The 19,054-nt window shown below is 40.7% G+C and overlaps 1 protein-coding gene across 1 annotated transcript in view; it reads right to left on the reverse strand.

The window, feature by feature from the left end:
- LOC124214119 (uncharacterized) overlaps positions 1 to 1,221 on the reverse strand; it is a 46,299-nt gene extending 45,078 nt beyond the window's left edge. The window contains exon 1 of the mRNA XM_046616153.2: positions 596 to 1,221. The gene's annotated coding sequence lies outside the window, so the exon portion shown is untranslated. The remainder of the gene's footprint in view (positions 1 to 595) is intronic.
- Between the last annotated feature and the right edge of the window lie 17,833 nt (positions 1,222 to 19,054).

Below are 19,054 nucleotides of genomic sequence, written 5' to 3' on the forward strand. Positions count from 1 at the left end.
ACGCATATACCGTTCGTATATTACAGTGTGTATATTTTCCCTCCGAGTAAACACACCACTCGGTATTATTTGCGTTGAATAAAGCCACCCATGCACCAGACTCCCGCAGGTCTCTAAATTTCCCAAGCATATATATGTACTCGTGTACTATGTAATCACAGTTCACGCCCAAGTCTAAAAGGCAATTAGTGAGCGCCACTTAGCGCCCGCGGTTCTTTTACTGGTACCGTTCCCAACTTCAGGGCGTACCTGTTTCCTCATTCCCATGATGCACCCGGCAAACGGTAAACAGCAAAAAACAAAAAACCGTCGTGAAGCTGAACGAGGTGGATATCATTAGTACCAACGTTAACGATCGTCGTTAAAAAAAAAAAAAAAAGTGAGCCAACGTTGCTCCGGTGACTTGAAAATCAATTTCAGTCGCAAGTTCGAATGTACCGTATTACCGTGTATCGCGATCAGCTGTGCCGAGTCCCTGTCGTCGATCGGATTGCGCGTTTGCAGGCGCAACACGGAAACAAGATACGATCGCCGACGGTGGCTCTAAGCCTCAGCTGAAAGAAAGAAACGTTTGTATGCAGTTTGTTCAACTCACCGTCACAGGTATTCCCAGGAACCGCTGAACCACAGCGTGGATCGATCAAGCACCCACTATATCGAAACTGGCGAATCAAGTACACCCGACATTTCGCCTAAAATGGTAATAATTGCGCGCCTCCGCGTATCCTGTGAAACTACCAACGAACGAAAGGCGATGCTCTCTTGTCTTTTCGAGGACCGTCGGCGCTGCCAGCCACGGAATCACTAAACTCTCTTTTTCTGTCTCTATTTCCCTCTTGCGTTAAGCGTGGGCTTAGTTTCTCGCTCCGAAGACGAGACTAACGGATTATTATTCAATTACCCGGATATAAATATTCTCCAATTATCGTCCGAATCGTCGCACTCGCAACGATGTATTCTCCCATAGTTCCGCCCTTGCGATAAAAATTCTACGACACTTATCTCGTCGACCGTTAACCACCGGCGAGTGACAATATTCGCTTAAAATTTATTCCTGCGGATATATATTCCAGCGCTTTTTGTCACCGCGTCTCGCTCACCCTCTGCTGCCTATAAGCGTGTACACTGCAGCGACTGATCGACGCTCCGTCGAGCTACTCGGTTCGCGTCTCTCTGGGAACTGAATTCGACTTGGGAGACTCGACTCGGCGAGCCGGCTCGGGATTCCCCCTTCTCCGCAACCCGCCGCCGAGAGCAGAAGACCTCGATGCACGCCGTGTGCCTATTACATTTATCTCGCATCCTCCTCTTCGCCGTCTTTTCATAGGCGATAATATTCTCAATGGGACTCGTCCACGCGACGTCCTCCCTCCCCCCTCGCCGACGGAGGTTCGCAAAAAAATCTACTAAGGCCGGAGAATGGAAATTTTCAAGACGCGTATGTCAGTTTCATGGAATCTCAAAGTACGGGAAGTCGGAGTTAAGGAGAATACCGTGCAAAAAAAGGATAAACATTGACCATCCTGTATACTTTGGAATACTGTAATATAGATTTTGGCATTTTTGATAATCTTATGTACGTACGTACACTTTTACTATATATGTATACATTTGAAGTATTCCACGCCAACTCGACGAATTATTGCCCCTCACCGTTTTTCATTTTGATCATAATTTTTTATACGATTGTCCCAGCTCTAAATAATACTCCTGAATTATTTCACAGTTTTATCTCAAACTTTTATTTTTTAATAATTGTTTGCAGTCGTAACGGAACGCCATTTGTGAAATTTTCGAAAAAAATTCTTAAAAATTCTTCGATCAGAGAGGATTATTTTAGGCTGAATCGGAAACTGAAAACACTTTTTTTTAAATATTTATTCGACTAATTATAGAAAAACAATTCATAAATAGAAAAATCTGGTATAATTCAGGAGTGTTATTTTCAATTAGAGTTGGGACAATCGTATAAAAAATTATGGGCACAATCAAAAATGGCGAGGAAAAATCATTTGTCGCGTTGGCGTGGAATATAACATACCTAGAACAACCTAACTACATTTTGACATTACATGTTTACATTCAAGTTCGTACTAACAATGTGCCAAAACAATGTAACAAAATTTGAGTTTAATTTTATCGTCGAATGAAACCCGGCATATTCATATTTTTATGAAATTAATGCCTTTAAAACATCTGCTTGGCTTAACAACTTTGACAGTATTATCAAAAGTGGTCTTAAAAGTAAAAAAAGATACTGAATTCAAACTTGGGTACTAATAAATCAACAATGCCTCAACTAACCCGGTTCATTTGCATTTGGTCTAACCCTATGAATTCGAAATTTCAAAGTTCCCCTTGTGTCACGAACGTAAGAGTATCTACATATTCGGTTGAGAATAATTTTTATTTTTTTTCGATTCGGCAAGTTACTAATTCGTAGCTGTTGCAACTTTCGCGCTAATGAATCCGTAAAATCTGTTCACGGGATGGAAAATCACCAGAATGATCGACGAAAACGTCAGAATCCCGTGACTCAGATGCTTCTATATGTAATTCGAAAGCGGCAGTGTTTGGGTTCAGCAAGTTCACTCCGTGCGAATGAATTCTGCTCGTTCGATATTCAATCATCGGCTGCGAACGTTTAGTGACATGATTACGTCATCGACCTATCCTGCGAACCGTATAATAACATGCATATGCGTCTACATATGCGTAGAGAGAAACTTGAAAGTTCCTATGAGAAATTATGCAGCATCGATCCTTCCCCACTTTTAGACCCAGACAACCTTGATTTCGTTTAAATACTAATATCGTAGTAAACATTTACTCCGCGGGCAGAGACTCATCGGTAAAATGACCATAGTTCCCATGACTTTGTGCCAGTTGACATGCCGCGAGGTTTTTCCCATCCCACACAGAATGCGGTAGTTTTCCTCGAGCTCTGTAATCGGAATATTTGCTGTGATTTTATCGGTAAAATCGATTAAGGACGGCGGCGTAACCGTCCAAGGTGCAATAATGCACGCAGTGATTAAGCGGCATAATTCGGTCGTTTAATATTCTTTAAAAATATCCATAGAGAACGTTGCATATTTATTTATTAACGGACGACTAAAGTTACCGATTGGTTTTACACCCGGAGTAATCAGTTACAGTTTCAGATCTCGGTATTTCAGTTTTAATTAATGGGAGTTCATCATGAACATTAAATTTATTCCACGAGATCGTCTCGGATATTATACCTACTCGAGGCAAACGGTTAATTTGCAGAATTAGCAAGAGGTCAGTTTCAAGAGTGACTTCTCCTTCGGAGAAAGCTCTCTGGGTTTCCCTACACTTTGATTATATTACCTTGTACCATCAAGTCTTACTCTCGACAGAGAACTATCGGAAATCTTTTCGAATTGGCGTCGGCGTACCGCAGCTAACGAAGCGCAGAACGAACCTTCCGATCCGTGCAGGGTACGATCAGGGAAAAGCACACGACAGTCCTCGGTGATTTTATCCAGAGTCAAGATTTCCAAGAATCAGCTCTGCGTTCGTATAAATTGAGCGTAAGTGCGTAGAAACGAGAAGCTTGTGTAGAAACGAAACGTTCGTCGCTCCTTGGGGGGCAAATTACTCTTCCGATTGGAAGGTGGGTGCTAATAGAGGTTCGGTAAAGGCGGTTCCATTCATCGGCTATTTGCCACTTGCGTGTCAAAGAAGGCATCGATTTCTCGATTCTGGGAGAGCCGGTACGAGAAAAGGAACGGATCGTAACCCGAGATGCCGTGTTTTGTGTGAAAATAACACCACTCAATACAAATGTTAGCAAACCGTTGGTCATGTGAGCCGAGATCGAGGCACGTGAGTCTAGTTACAACGATACGGTCTTGTGACAAACACGAGGCTTTACTTACAATGCGTCAGAAGTCGTACTAATCACTTGACAAGTAACAACGACTTAATCTTCTTTTGCAAATCTCATTCTCATGCGCAAGCCGCTGTATTACCTTATATAGCATATACCTGCAGAAAACGTACACATGCACACATATATGTACAGAAAATGTGTACGCAGCTCATCAAATACCACAAATTGTATCTCTTTGTCAGTCAGCCACGTCCCTGAAAACAGTCATTCATTTCGGTAAGTGTTAAGGTACACAGACCCAAGAAAGACCAACTATTTTCGACATCTTGGCAAACAATAGCCATGTTTGTAAGTACAATTCGCTCTGGCCTGCAATTCGGTGAAACTTATTCGTGATTGGTTTATTATTAGATATTGTACGCAACAGCTGATCCGTCGACGTCGAATAGCGCACAGAAGAGAATCCCAACTGGATGCCTAAAAATTGATTTTATTCTTTCCTCTAGCAAGGCTGATTCAAGACATCGTCAACTTGTTGATTTCGTGCTTTTTCAACCACGTCAAGTAATGGTATTAAAACGTACAAAGCTATAGTTAAGGACCGTAGTGGTGAAAGGGCGTAATTCAATTTTGCGGAGAGACGGCGCCTAGGGCAACGCCTTACATTGTATTATTATACTTTTCTACACATGGACGAGTCTTCCAATTTGTACCGCCAACGACCGATGGAATAAGAAAAAAAAAACGATCTTCACACGGCGTTGTATTAAATTCAGAAAATTGGAGGCTACGAAGCATAAAAATCCATTCATGTTCGAACAACGGTGTACAGCACGTGTCAAGTCAATCAGAACACTGTTCGTTTAAGGGAATCATGACTTGTAAGATGAATTTCGCACACATAACATTTGACCACCTTCTGTGAGAGATGATTCGGACTATCAAGGAATCAACATCTCGTTATTCGACTGGCCACGCATCGTCACGTCGAAATGATTCTTCCTATTCCGTGATTCGCACGGCGGCCAAAACCTGCGGAGGAATCGAGTTTTTTTTTTTTTTTTTTTCACATTACCCTTGTAATCGAGTAGAAAACAATTTCCGGTTTCGGAACCAGACTTCATATATCTCCAAGCCGCGCGTTAGGTATCCTAGGGGACCTTGAACCCCATCGAAACGTGGGTTTTCGGTGATTGCGGGAGCCTGCCGCGAAGGTCATCGACTCTGTTCGATCGATAGCATCCTCGGCTCGCGACTAAGCCTGGAAAAATCTCTCAGGATTTATCGTTCGGTATGAGACGTCTCGGGAAATTGGCCGCCGTCTCTTCATCATCTCGTTAGGTGTGAAATCGTGCGAAAGTTACAAATAAGAAAAATATCGGCTGTGGAAGGGTCTCGCGGTTCAGGGACGTTGAACTCTAACGTGTCAGAGCAGTTACGCCATCGTGTGCGAAAAGAGGGAGGAAAAAAAAATCAACAAATCGCACTCGGTAACCAAATAAATTGAAAAAGTAGAAACTGAAAGAAATCACGTCACGTGTTCCACAGTCAAAGAAATTCTTCAATTTTCAATGAATATTCTATGCATCGAATATTCCGCAAATCGACACTCTCGACTCGTATATATATATATATATATATATATATATATATATATATATATATATATATAATATGCTGCAGGAAGGATTTAATGTATTCAAAATCATACGCGAATCACGTGTTTCCTGAGCGAGGAAGTTTTTCAAATGAATATTTGCAGTGTCAACTCACCGGAATTTCATACGGTTCTGCCTCTACTCCCAATATTTGTTATACTATTATTGAAATATAACGAACAAATACAACGTCCCGCAACATTGTATCAATATCATTAATTCGCGGTTAAAATTTTGTCCGTAATTGACCGCTTATCCATATACCCAATAAACATCATGTTCGTCTACCGAGAATGGGCCGATATAGTTTTCGCAAAGTGCAGATAAATAAGATTTGCTCCATTTAACAATAACATCTGTGAATTAAAATGTTTCGTCATTTTTTCTATCAAACCAACACGATCGGCATCATACGTCATTGGAATGGCGAAATCTTTGTTAGAGAAGATCAATCATACATGTATCAGTGAAAGCACATGCTGAGAAGTCTTGCAAGTTATGTAGGCCAGTTAAAAATATTTCGTAGTGGTATCGAATTTTTTTTCTTCATATATACTTAATTCAAATCAATTACTTGTTGAAGTTGTACCAAACGTTTCTACATGGAGACTGTTTCTTTCAGTATCGGTCTATAATCGTTCTGTTATGGAAAGAAAATAACGGATTAACGTCACTTGACACTGGTTTACGTAAATATCGCTGTACGCGGTCTTGAATCACACAAAAAAAAAAAACGAAAAACAATCGAGACAAATATTAAAACATCAGTTCAAAAACTGATCCCATAAACCGATCGCGAGTTCAGTTATCACGATCTTGGTGAAACGGAAACCTTTCTCTTTCGGCGACTCGTTCCTGGAGAATTTACGTAGGTAGATAGATAAAGTAAAAACGCGTCCGAGATCAGAGATAACCGCATCGACAGTTTACCCAAGTCATGAAAAATTCTGATATCAATAGTGGAGATTGACAAATGCCCATTTAATCACGATAGGAGCAAACATTGACCGTTTGACGTTGTAGGCTGCGTATGCGTGTGACATACAAATACGGATATAGTCGTAAACAATGTAAAATACACATGCGCGTACACTACATATACGATACCCTCATTCTCATGAGATATATGTTTGGAACATGAAGTCGTTCGCTGATGCAACGGGGTCAACGATATCGTAAAATGTCTTGCCACACTTTTTGTACCGATATCGCGTGTACAATATAGGTCAGAATCTTCCCGATAAATTTCAATACATATGTATAATCGAACGACAAATGAGGACCTGACTCGTTTTGCAACAACGCAACGAATTGAAGCGATCCGCCAGATCCCAAGGTGGCCGTCTAATCCTGTCAAGTATCAACGCCCGATCGAGCGATGCTTTTCATTTCAGCGAGCAAAGTTCGACAACTTTCTTCAATGTTAACAATAAATACAAATTCCAAGTAAATTTACTACGCCGAGTCGCCAAAGTTGGGCAATGTTTAATGCGTCGTATTACAAGCATTGCTCCCATTTATTAAACCTTTCCAATCATTCAACAGCTTCGGCCCTCATTCGGCATAGGGATTTCTTATGCAACTACACATACGTATGGTACAATTTCTGATGCACAGCTCGTGTAACTCACTGATTCTCATTGATTAATTTAAAGTTAAATCAGCACAGGTGAGGGGCAATGTTCTCACTGGTATTGTTTCCGTGGGTATATGTATAACTTTCGAGGAACTTTCTGGACTCGGTGATACGGTTGGATACCTGATCAACATATGTATCAACTTTAGCCATGGATCGGGATATTTTCTTTCTTTCTTTTCTTTTTTTTCTTTTTCTTTTATCGACAATTTGGCGTCACGAAACTATAAACGTGCAGATAGAAAATTTTCCGCATCTCCGACGTGTTTGAATCTGGATTATATTGCGGTAAGTCGTAGCACTGGCAGTGAGAGAAGATGTATAAACCGGAATGCGAATACGGCAAGTTACGAGGTAAGACTGACCAAGTATTTGTTGCAGGAAGCGAAAAGGAACACGCATGTAACAGGTTTTCTGCGAACTAAAATCAAGCCGCTTCTACCCATTGTCATTGTTATTCTTCATTTTGATTATTTATTTACGCAGTCTTGATATCGTGCGCAACTTGAACATTAAACTGACCTTCGTGTCTCATTCGTCGTTTTGCGATTTTTTTTTATTCCACAAGAGCCCGTACATACGTTAATCAACAAAAAACAAAGAAACAAATTAAACTTGTCACTATTTTCGTAAGCTATTCATGATCGTGTAGTATCTGCTTTAATAAAAAATAAATAAATGAAAATTCTCTAGCCAACGTCAGCTTCTCGCCTTAAGAAACCATTTTTGCAACCATTTACTCTGACGATCGATAACGAACCCTCGCGAAAAATGAACCCAACTTATATTCATGGGTATATAAATACCATAACGCATACTAAGATCGGTTAATTTGTACTCACATCTTTCCAACAGCCTTTCTCTATTATGCTTACGGAAGATCTAAACATAGCTTATTACTGCATCCACAGGCCGTACGTACGGCGTTTTCGTAAGTACGTAACATGCGTACACGTTCGTGATTATTTCTCGCTCAATTTGCCCTGGATCGGCTTAATTTCCGCAGGCTGGACCTCGTGTATTGTTTGTCGACTAACAGATTTGACCTCAAGACAAGATCTTGGGAACAATAAATGACACGGTATCCCTGGGATTCACAGTGAAACCAGTCGACGAACACTTCTTTAATCGTTTTACGTATTTGGCCAGTTTCGTTCTTTGTTTTCTGTTCGTTATTGTCAACACCATTGTTCGGATCTCATAATTCTCGTCTATTTTTCGAGGACGAATTCGTTCCTGATCACAGTGATCTCGTGTTTTTCAGTCTTCTGCTTCTCGGTCCCGTTAATCGATTAATGACGAAAAATGGAACGTTCCGGTTTGACTAATTACACGTATTGTTATTATCGAATGGTTCAGTTTTACCGGGGATAAAATAATTGACTTGCGAATTTGTTTTCCCGCAGAAAATTCACCTCTGGCTTGTTTACGCTAGTAAAGTTGCAGCGGCGACTCGCAGTGACGTTATTCAAACTGTAATAGACGATTAACATCTGTTAGAGAGTACAGGTGTTAACAATCCCGTGCACTATAAATGGCCGGCTACAAATAGTCCCTTTATGATAATTGTCCACCGATGTCACGCCGGTTTGCAAACACAGTTTCGAAACTTTTGGAAATAACAATCCAGGTCGATGCTATTCTTAAAGCTCGTTTCTATTTTCCTATTGTTCCTTATTTTTACCTATTTTCATTATTTTTTTTCTCTGAGTAAACGAATACAGAGAAAACCACATGTAACAACTATCTAATACATATTCCACGAGCTTTCGAAGCAATTTCCACGTACATTGACGTTGCACGTTCCGTCCGTATTTCCCAGGACGGTGGAGCGTTGATTAAACTTCGTATTGAATATTTATAAAACGGATTTGGCGATGTTCGACACGGTTCTCCGCAACCAAGTAAAATGTATTCATGCCGATAGGCCGAGTCGCGTGAGAGTAATTCCCATCCGGTATGATACGAGAAGAAGATTAAGCGGTAATACTGGATTAGAATGAATTATTCGACTGTCCGAGGTTCGGACTGCACTGCAGTGAAGCGCTCTTACATACGCCTGTGACCCGAGGAAAAATTCTCCTGAATCACGATCACCCGCAAATTTGCGAGAAAAAATCAAGATCTGTTCGTAAATCCATCGCTCGCGCTTCAGAAGCCTAGTAGGAATAAAGTAGACACGACGTGCGGCACCGCAAAGCCGTATAAAAATTTCTATTCCAGTTGGTAATAACGAAAGAAGAATCTTGGCGTTACCCTGGGCTTGCTTTATAGGCACCAACCACGTTGTCCAGCAATTAATTTGACGGTCTCTGCCAATGAAGTACATCCTCTCGTTTTTCGTACCATTGGGAAAAATGCTTGTCGCGATTCACCATCAGGATGAACACCCTTAGGTACCGCGGGTTGATATTTATCGATATACCGGCTGGGACTTTGCGTGTTAATTCCTTCGTCAAGTCGGCGACGCGGACGGGACGAAATTCATTGTCAGTACAGTAACAAGAAATATCGACGTGTTTTTTATGCAGCCCAATTTTTTATTTTTTTTTCTCTACCTCGGATGAGATGGTAGACGTCTCGATAGATTTTCAGCTTGATAAATCAGGTGTAGCAAATTCAGTCTCGTCGAAAAACTACCCCCTTAGATAACAGTGGTGAACACTGTGCAGACAGTTTAGATTTACTTAGTTAGTCGGTTGGTTAGTTAGTCTCGAGCTGTCGGGTGGAAAGACGTGTAAGGTGCAGAGAGACCTTGGGTCACCTTTCTTTGACCCTTAAATATACAGTCTAGTCTTTCTTCTCCGGTGAGTCCGATGTTTGCTCGAACGTCGCCGGTGCTCCAGAAGCGACGAAATTTACGGTCTTGTGTACATTCGGTCACACTTTGACTCCTCGTCTTGGCGCTGCCATGTCCCTACCCCAAACGGTCCAGCCTTGAGGTTTCGAGGAGAGAGGAAAGAACCAGTAGCTGACCATCGTTGACCGTAAACACCGTCCGCCAAAGACGGAAAAAATATTGTTAATGTGAGTGCGGAGGAACGGTGAAAGATGAATTCTGAGAATCTTTGGTAGTACCTGATTGATGTCCAGGAACGCCGAAACGGGAGATAAGAGTGAACAATGACATGACGGAATCACCGCGATCAACGTTTGGGCAGATAATGGAATGATTTCCAGGAATTACATCCACGCTGACGTTATCTCGGCTGTGAAGAAAAAAACGACGTTAATCACTCTTAACAAACTAATTCCGGCAACATACGTCCAGATGATTAAGCATCAATTGTCGTTGTCAGGAACGGAATCAAGCCGCCGCCGACGAAACGGTCGACAAATTCTTGGCGAGTGAGTGTAAAGTAAGCTTGCTTGTCAAACCTCTCGAGCCGTGTGCCATGTCCATCTGTACTTAAATACGTTCCACTCGATTAAACGTATCTCTTCCATACAGTCAGTTCCACGTACCTACGTCTTTGTACTCGCCATAAACATAAACCTTATTTGGAGGTGCGATCAATAACGCGCCATTGAACACACCTCGAGCCAATCCACGAGTTCGGGGTCTGATTGATATTCTTTCCATTGCGAAAATTGTAATTTCACAAAATCGGACTCGCTGAAATCGCCGGTGATTAGGAGTGCCGTGATTACGCTGCTCGATCGATTATTTCATCGACAATTAATCAAGTTCAGACAAGATTACAATTACCAATTACCTTTGTTTTGTTTTATCGCTTAAATTGGAATATCATAATCTTGGTTTTAACACGAAAGTTTCTTTTTTTTTTTTTTCTACAGTTTTACAGACGGAATTCAAGATATTAATAGATTCATTTTGCATAAAAATAGTTGCACCGGTAATTACTTAGCAAAGCGACTATCGTTGCGGGTGTTGATAATAAGTTATGTAAAATAGCTCACGATCTTAAGTCTGTAAGACGACATAGGATTTATGTAATGATCATCGCGTTGAATTAATTTGTACAAATATAGAGAATCGCGTGCTCTGTTAAATTTCAATCGTTCAAAGAATAATTAGTCAAGCTGTATATTATACGTATAACTACAAAAGCCTTGAAAGAAGGAAAGGAAGGAGAGGAAAAGAAGAGAAAATAATTAGCCGTTGTAAATTATCATACCATACGCTACGAATAAAACGGCTAAGTATTGTCAGACTAGTTTTACCGAATATAGAGCTCATTCCACTCTATAGGCAACGCTTATTACACCAGCCAAGCTCTATAAATATCCCTCCCGAGGTTCGCGCAGCGCATCGCTGCTCTCAATTCACAATTACCACTGGGTTTTGAAGTTCAGTCCGTTGGATAAAAATTGAAATAAATAAAAGAACATGCACGCGTGTAACCATAGAGCAGACTTGCCCACATTCCATCTAGCCAGTCCCTCCGAAAGTCCAGTGGGCAGGTAGAACGGACACTTTTTTATTTCAAGATCCGTTCCGCAGTGTGTATTCGTATCACCGCAGTATGCATTTAACCTAGTTCCGTACAAAGCTTTAAGGTTGTGATCCCTTATTCGGTTTATCACCAATGTCATCGTAGACCGACATTACGTTGGGTCTGAACATTACACAGTGATTACGAAATCGATCAAGTCCTTCGATTTTGGAAAACAAGTACGGCGACTGCGCAATAATCAGCAATAATCACCCAGTATTTGACCGTCGAAACATCGATCGATCGCTCTAAAAGCAGCCTGTCGTCCCACGAGAATTCTGATCATTGTCCGATTGCACTGAAAAGGTTGGTGTCGGTTCTCACGAGGGTCAAGCCAAGCGGACTGAACTTGGCCTGCCCCTAAAGAAAATGACAATGCACGGAACAGGACGAGGGAAATCTGAACAGCGGTCCAGAATCCTATACGTTTGGGGGTCGAAAACCGGCTCAGAGACAAAGAACTCGAGGATGGTCGATGTCCCGGAGCGAGACTGTGAGAACTGGAAGTGATCGAAAGTGTGGAAGGCTCGAGGCGCTTTGAGGGGAGTCTGCATCCTCCGTAAACACGAACGGATGAACATTTGCGATTTCTCTTTCCTAATCACTTTCCTTTTCGAAACCGCTCACACGGTTGCACGCACTGCTCTAATTTGGTCAGGGTTTTATCATCAAGTTGAAGTTTAAGTCGAAGCTGCTAAAGATCGTTTGAATCAGTTGCATCGGGGCAGGGACGAAGGTTGATTACAGACTCGATACGTCTTTTTCTTTTATACCTAATTATTCTTTATGGCATGAATTAATCGAGCTATCGCTCGACGGGTACTCGTTAAAATTACTTGATATTACTGTATGAGAATTTTTTGTTTTCTTTATCGCCTTCATTAACTAAGGACACGAAGCTCTCGGATTACGGCCCACGCGGGACGACCAGAAGCACAACGTCGAGAGCTGTATAGAGAAAGAAAATTAAACGAAGATAAAGATTCTTCGGAATTATGCATTCACTGATCGAAGCTGATATCGCCCGGAGTGAAACGCTCGCGATGGTAATATTCGATTAAACAGTTCGACTTAATTTCAGATTATCTCGCGCGCGAGTCTTTGAGGCGGAATCCTGAAGCGGACAACTCCTTATACAGGGGAACTTGATTCAGAGTGAAGAAGGAATATAAAACCGCTCGCTTGAGTACAAACAGAATCCTTGCATCTTGGTATAATTAGTCGGGAGTTGAAATTAAAATTACATTCGAAAATTTCCTCGTCCCGAACGTTACAATTCTATTAAACTTTACGAGCCTTGGATAATTTTATAACATAACCGTGACTATGAATAGAAAAAGTCAGGTTTCACGTTTCGGCTTGGCCAGATTACGCATAAACTGCGTTAGTTTGAATAGGTTTTAACGCGTTTTGGGCATAGCGTGAAAGTTTTACGTACAAACAGCGCGTGCTGGCATTCGATCGTGAGATTTTCTTGTCCTACATGCGGCAGCCGTTTGTTGCGCTTCGTTATTATTAAAAATTTATTCAAAGGTAAAATACACCAAATTTTCGCAACCCTGCCATAACGTTGTTGCGGAACTTGAACCAAACTAATCCAAACGAATGTGCGAGTAACGCTTATGCATATCTATATATGTGTCCAAATTTTTAGGCCACTAGGTTATGCGTATTGCCTGAATACTAAAGTGTGTCCAGACTCACGCACACCTTTCGCGATTTCGCGATCGTGCGTAGAGTGATTCTCACCTGCAGAGTCATCGGCAGAAATGAAATTAAACAAGACAGACGTAGGATAAATTCAAGTGTATAATAATGAGATGTTTTAGCAGAGAAAGAAGCCTTTCCTACCTACCGATTCCCAAATCTTACGGATGACGACATCCTCTAAGAAACGGGGTCCACATTAATTGACTGATTGTGCGCGAAAGTGTCCTATAAGAATTTGCACAATTACATTTCGAGGATCATAACGGAGACGGACGGGTTATTTTTTTTTCAACGGAGATTCATCAATCTTCAAGCACTTAATTTATTGATTGTTGAGGAAACACTGAACGTCTCTTGGGCGTAAACGGCGTCAATGACATCAACCGATTGTATGTAACCGACAAGCAAAGCGCAAAGAATAAATATACTCGCTCATCATCCCGAGGAATTTCAAGTGAGTTTCAAGCGACAAATCGTGGTAAATAAGCTGACTCTACGAGAGTACGATTTTACGGAAACGAATAATCACGTCGCATGTGAATTTGGTAAAAATGGCATAACTGGTAGAACTCGTCACCGTCTATTCTTAATTAACTTGAGTATTGAAAATAGTCGATTTGAATATCTTTGATTCTGATGGATAGGAATACAGATCGGTTTGACATTGGCCCATTCATTCAACCCACCTGCTTCGGTCAACCGGAGAACTCGATACCGTACGTGTGAATTTCAAAGCAGCCCAATTACGTCGCTAACTAAAAACATCAATAAAGTGCGTTCTTCAAACAAGCTCGATAAACAAATTCCATTTCACGTATGTGTTAACTGAATATAAATCACTCGAGAAGCATAGCTTGAATGGACTCCGCATTGCAATGACGCACGGAATCCTGGCTGCTAACGATAAGTTCATCTATTGTTCAGCGATATGCATGAATTCAAAAAGTATACATTCCACGTTCTAATAGACTTCAACACTAAAATATACTTCGATATCAGGGCCAATCGATCAAAATTTGCATCAATTATTTCAACTCATTGGGTAGAGGGAAAAAAAACTAATTCATCACTTGAACTTCAGATACATTTCCCCCATTCTTCTGCACGGTGACGTCGATAATTCAGGAAAAGAGAACTACATTTACTACGTGGCTTGTGATCCTAATTCAGAAAAGACTCGAGTCGGGGAACGATATCTCAATCCCGTCGGATTCTTATCGTCAGACGGCACCGCCTTATAAATTGCAAGACCTTTCGGCCTACACAGACAGAATTATTCATAAAATTGCCACACAATTGGTCCGGTGTCATATACACGTGCCACTTTGATACTGCGGTCGTGATTCGATACAAGAGAGTAATTCAAGACCCGTTGTTAATCTGTTTTCACGGGAAGATCGCTAGTGATAAAAGCAATTCAACAACACCCGTTTCTAAACCCTTACCAACATCCCATTCACTCGCTTCCTAGTACCGAATAATCGATTCTTAGCGTAATATCACATATTTATCGCCCTGACAATTAATCTTGTGGCACTTGACCTCGTTGTATCAGTTCAAATTAATTACACGAGGAAAAAAACACCGACGACATATCACACGTTACACATACTTCAGAGGCAGATGTGGGTATATAAATATTTGTAAATCGACAGCCCCTTTTTTATTACAGTGATTCTGACAATTCTTTAATTACATTTCCACACATATATTCCACTCAACCTTTCGATGTTGTTCGAGAAATTTCCTCTGCTTCAAGATACGTGACGAGATTCAGAGCGTTAATAATTTTTCGAACAATCTGCCCTCGATTCGAATTCATACGTTTCCGAAAGGTTTACGATCCGACACTGCTCAGAACGAACCTACACGACTACGAAAAATTCTAGAATTACTGTGTAGCAATGTTTTTCAGGTCATTGGTTCCACAAATGTTCCACAGTTCTTATAATTATGCTTCCCCGAGGCCCAGGCAGCCGATCTAAAACCACCAGATTCTAGGTGTTGGGAAAATACGGCCTGTGTATGGGTGAATCGCGACGTGAGATATAAAGCTATATAACAGTCGTTAATTATATGCCTGGTGTAGCTTTCCACTTACCCGATTAGCGAATGTACGTATTGTTGCAGTAGGAATTCGAAAAATACCGTCAAGGAAACACTGAGTGCAAAATAAACTGTACGCTGTAACTGATAAATAAAATGTATCACCATTTTGTAAATGCCAAATCACACACAAGAAGGCAGTAAAACGAGATTGTTAAACCGTGTCTGCTCAATGCTGACGTTTTTTTCTTTCTTCATTTCTATCTTTCAAATGGAGTGAAGCAAACGGAAACAGAGGTGGAGATATTGACGAGCTGTTGCGTTTCCATAAGACAAGCTTCGGGCATTTTTGATCGCCCATTCGATTACAATCGCATTCCAAGAATTCCGAAACATCCGAAACATTCCGTCCGTTTTTGGCTCGACACACGAATTTGTCGCGTTCGTCTTACAATTGGCCAACAAATCTCCAGCCTAGCATTGAGATGTTGGATTTACACGATTTTAAAAATCGGTAATAATCATGTTCCACATTAATTTCCCATGTATAAATACCGATAGTCCATGCTTGTCAAAAATTCGTTCCAATAAATTTTCGTCGCAATTCCAATCAAACTGTATACCTGGATTCGGCAATATCCAAGGTGGGACGATCTTTTTACTGATCCCATCTTGCCTGGATGTGGCCAGATAAACGTTACGTCACATAAATAAACTTTCCCCTGTAGAGGGAAGAATAGCATTCGAATGAAGTAAAATGACTGGCGATAAAACCACGATCGAGCAAAGCTGCAGCAGCGATAAAAGGATAAGTATTCCAGAATTACGATTATTTCTTATTGCGGAATATATTCTTCGAGCCGACCGATCATGTCGATGCGGAGGTGAACGACAATGGCCATAATAATGATGCGATTTGCAATTGCAAACATTTTCACTTTGATAGAGAAATTTACTCAGATTATGAAGCCTCCATTCTCCGTAAAAATTCACAATACTCGGCGATAGAGTAAGCGAAATTTTTACGATACTTCTTTTTTCGTTTTACTTGAAGTAAACCTACGGGACTTTTTTCTCCTCATTGAACTACTTCTGGCCGATATACAGTACATAAAATGAACTGAACCCTGAAACAGACAGAGGTCTACAACTCCTGTGCTGCTAAGCGGAGTCCAGCGACTAAGAGCAGACCCAATAATTTATATCTACGAATAGTCGTTTGTCAGTAATCATTTTTGGTCAGTGAGCAGGCTGATGTCACAGAGTCTTGCGGGTTATTCAAACTGCATGGATTCTGACTCTACTTGGATCCTGTTTGTCATCCCGAACTGTACACAATAGCTGTAAAACAGCGAGAGCAAAGTTACGATCCGGCATGTGGTAGAGATTGTGTTCAACCAAGCCGCCGATTAAAATCTCGAGCATTATTGGAGACGGATATATCGACATTTACTGTAATACCCACCATGTCTCTTTCCGTTATCGATACGCATTTGCATAACCGTGATACTCGATCGAGCAATTTCGCAAGAGCAATTAATTATCCCAAGTGCGAATAGAATCAATCAATTAAAATATCATAAATATGTCAAAGCGATGGCATGCGCACGGCCTTGTCACGAGAAAGACTCCGCTTTATTTTATACCTGCCTCAATCGCAACAGAGTTGAAATAAATTATCATCGGGCAGCGAGGTCTTCAACAGATATACCCGAGATATGCGATACTGAAACAGCAGCGTAATTTCGCGCAATTACTTTGTAACACGCTTCGGACAACGTGAAATGCTTTTCAAGCTGTTCGCAATATCACATTAGGTATACCTACTTGCTTCGATTCTACGAACCTGCCGCCATGAGATTAAACGTAACAGACGCAATGCACATTAAACCGGAATGAGTGTTTCAAAGCCAGTAGTTGTAACAAACTGAATGCAAAACAGGATTGATACAGCGTTCGAAATTCGTGTCCTTTTACGCGTGAACATGCGTTTGGTATGCGTATGTTTGCCTCGTATTAATATCACTTCTGAGAATGTTTTTAAACGATTACGAAAAATTCAACTCATGCAAAGCAGGAAAAGTTTTCCCGATCAGGAAATTATAATGCGTGTGTTACTTGTGCATGTGCAGCTAGTAACACTGCATACATAGAAAGGTTATATTTGAGGAATGCAGAGTGTTTAATGTGGGAATGTGACAAAACAAGTATTGAACACACACGCGGAAGAGTTTCAGGTATACAAGACTTTTACGATCACTGCTGAATATCCATAATTTTACAAAAGAGCCGGAAACCGTAAAGAAAAGTCGATGATAATGATGATGACGATGACGACATTTCGCTTACTGATAAGCTCAGTTCGCCTCGATCTTCGTGTTTCTCAAGGCCGAGTCAGTTGCATCAGCGCGTAATTACATTGAATAATTCGTATCACAATGTGAGGATTGAGCGCAACAGACATCTTCACGGGCCAATTTCGAGGTGACGAATACTACTTTCGCATGTATGATGTGCGCTTAAAAATATCCAGCCACGGGATAAAAAAGTAACAATAACTCATACACGTATAAATAGCAGAAATATCTGATCATAAAAAAATGTAATTCTAGATTCTCACGTATTTTATTACCCAAATCGTGTTTTTCTTTCTTTTCTTCTTATCGACGGTTAAATTATTTTAGAGGTCATTTTTAATTGCAGTTGTATAATGTTTATCTCACTCAACATAATGATGGTAGATGTTAAAATTGTCGAAAAAATTTCGTTCGTTTTTATGACCATGATTTTGGTCAATTTTTTTCACTTATATACAGATGTATAGACTTCAGACATAATCGGTCACGATATAAAATCATAGTTAAAACTGTTTGACGATAAACGTTTATAGAGTCAAATATCGTTGTTCCTTAAAGACAAATTCGAATAAATATTCTTGTCAATATATTGAGCAACATCTAAAACGCGACATTGACCAAGCAGGTCAATTCGCTCATCGATCAATTCCACGGGCATTGTTTATTCAAAAACTTTGACAATTTAAATTAGAACGCGTAGAATGAGACGACAGCCGGCATTATCATAGCGTAAAAGTTTCTAGAATTTTTAAATTGGGCTAACTAACAATGAGAAACGGATGGCCCTGTAAAGTGGATGCAGCCTCGGACTGACGAGAGCTGATATTTTCACCAGAGGAATTTAATTAAACCTGACGTATTGGGGGGTGAAGCTACAGTAATGAAATTAGCACGTGAATTACAACAATTGTCCGTTTTTCAATCGAATAGCAAAAGGCGCATTAAATTATAAGTTTTGCAGCTGCTCGAGAATCCCTCGGCTAATTTAATCCGAGAATTACCTTCGTCTCGCAATTAAGAACCCGCGCGTCTTTCGGTCCATGATTTTAATTACAAGTTAGTAAATTACATATTCGACCATAATTATCTTCAATAGAAGGGACGTAAGTGAATATGTTGGGGGACTTTTTGTCTGCGGCGGTAAATGATCGACTAGTCTCAACGAGGCTGAGAGGTGAACTTTGTACATCGCAAAATTGCCAATTTGTCCTCATCGTTACGTATAGATTTATTACTGCCAGTAAACAATGTCCATCGTGGCTAAGAACGGACAAACGTCAATGCGGCACCGCGGAGTATCGAGATTCTAAGAAAATCGGTTAATATTTACT

This window comes from Neodiprion pinetum, chromosome 3 (assembly GCF_021155775.2).
Source record: "Neodiprion pinetum isolate iyNeoPine1 chromosome 3, iyNeoPine1.2, whole genome shotgun sequence".
NCBI lineage: Eukaryota > Metazoa > Arthropoda > Insecta > Hymenoptera > Diprionidae > Neodiprion > Neodiprion pinetum.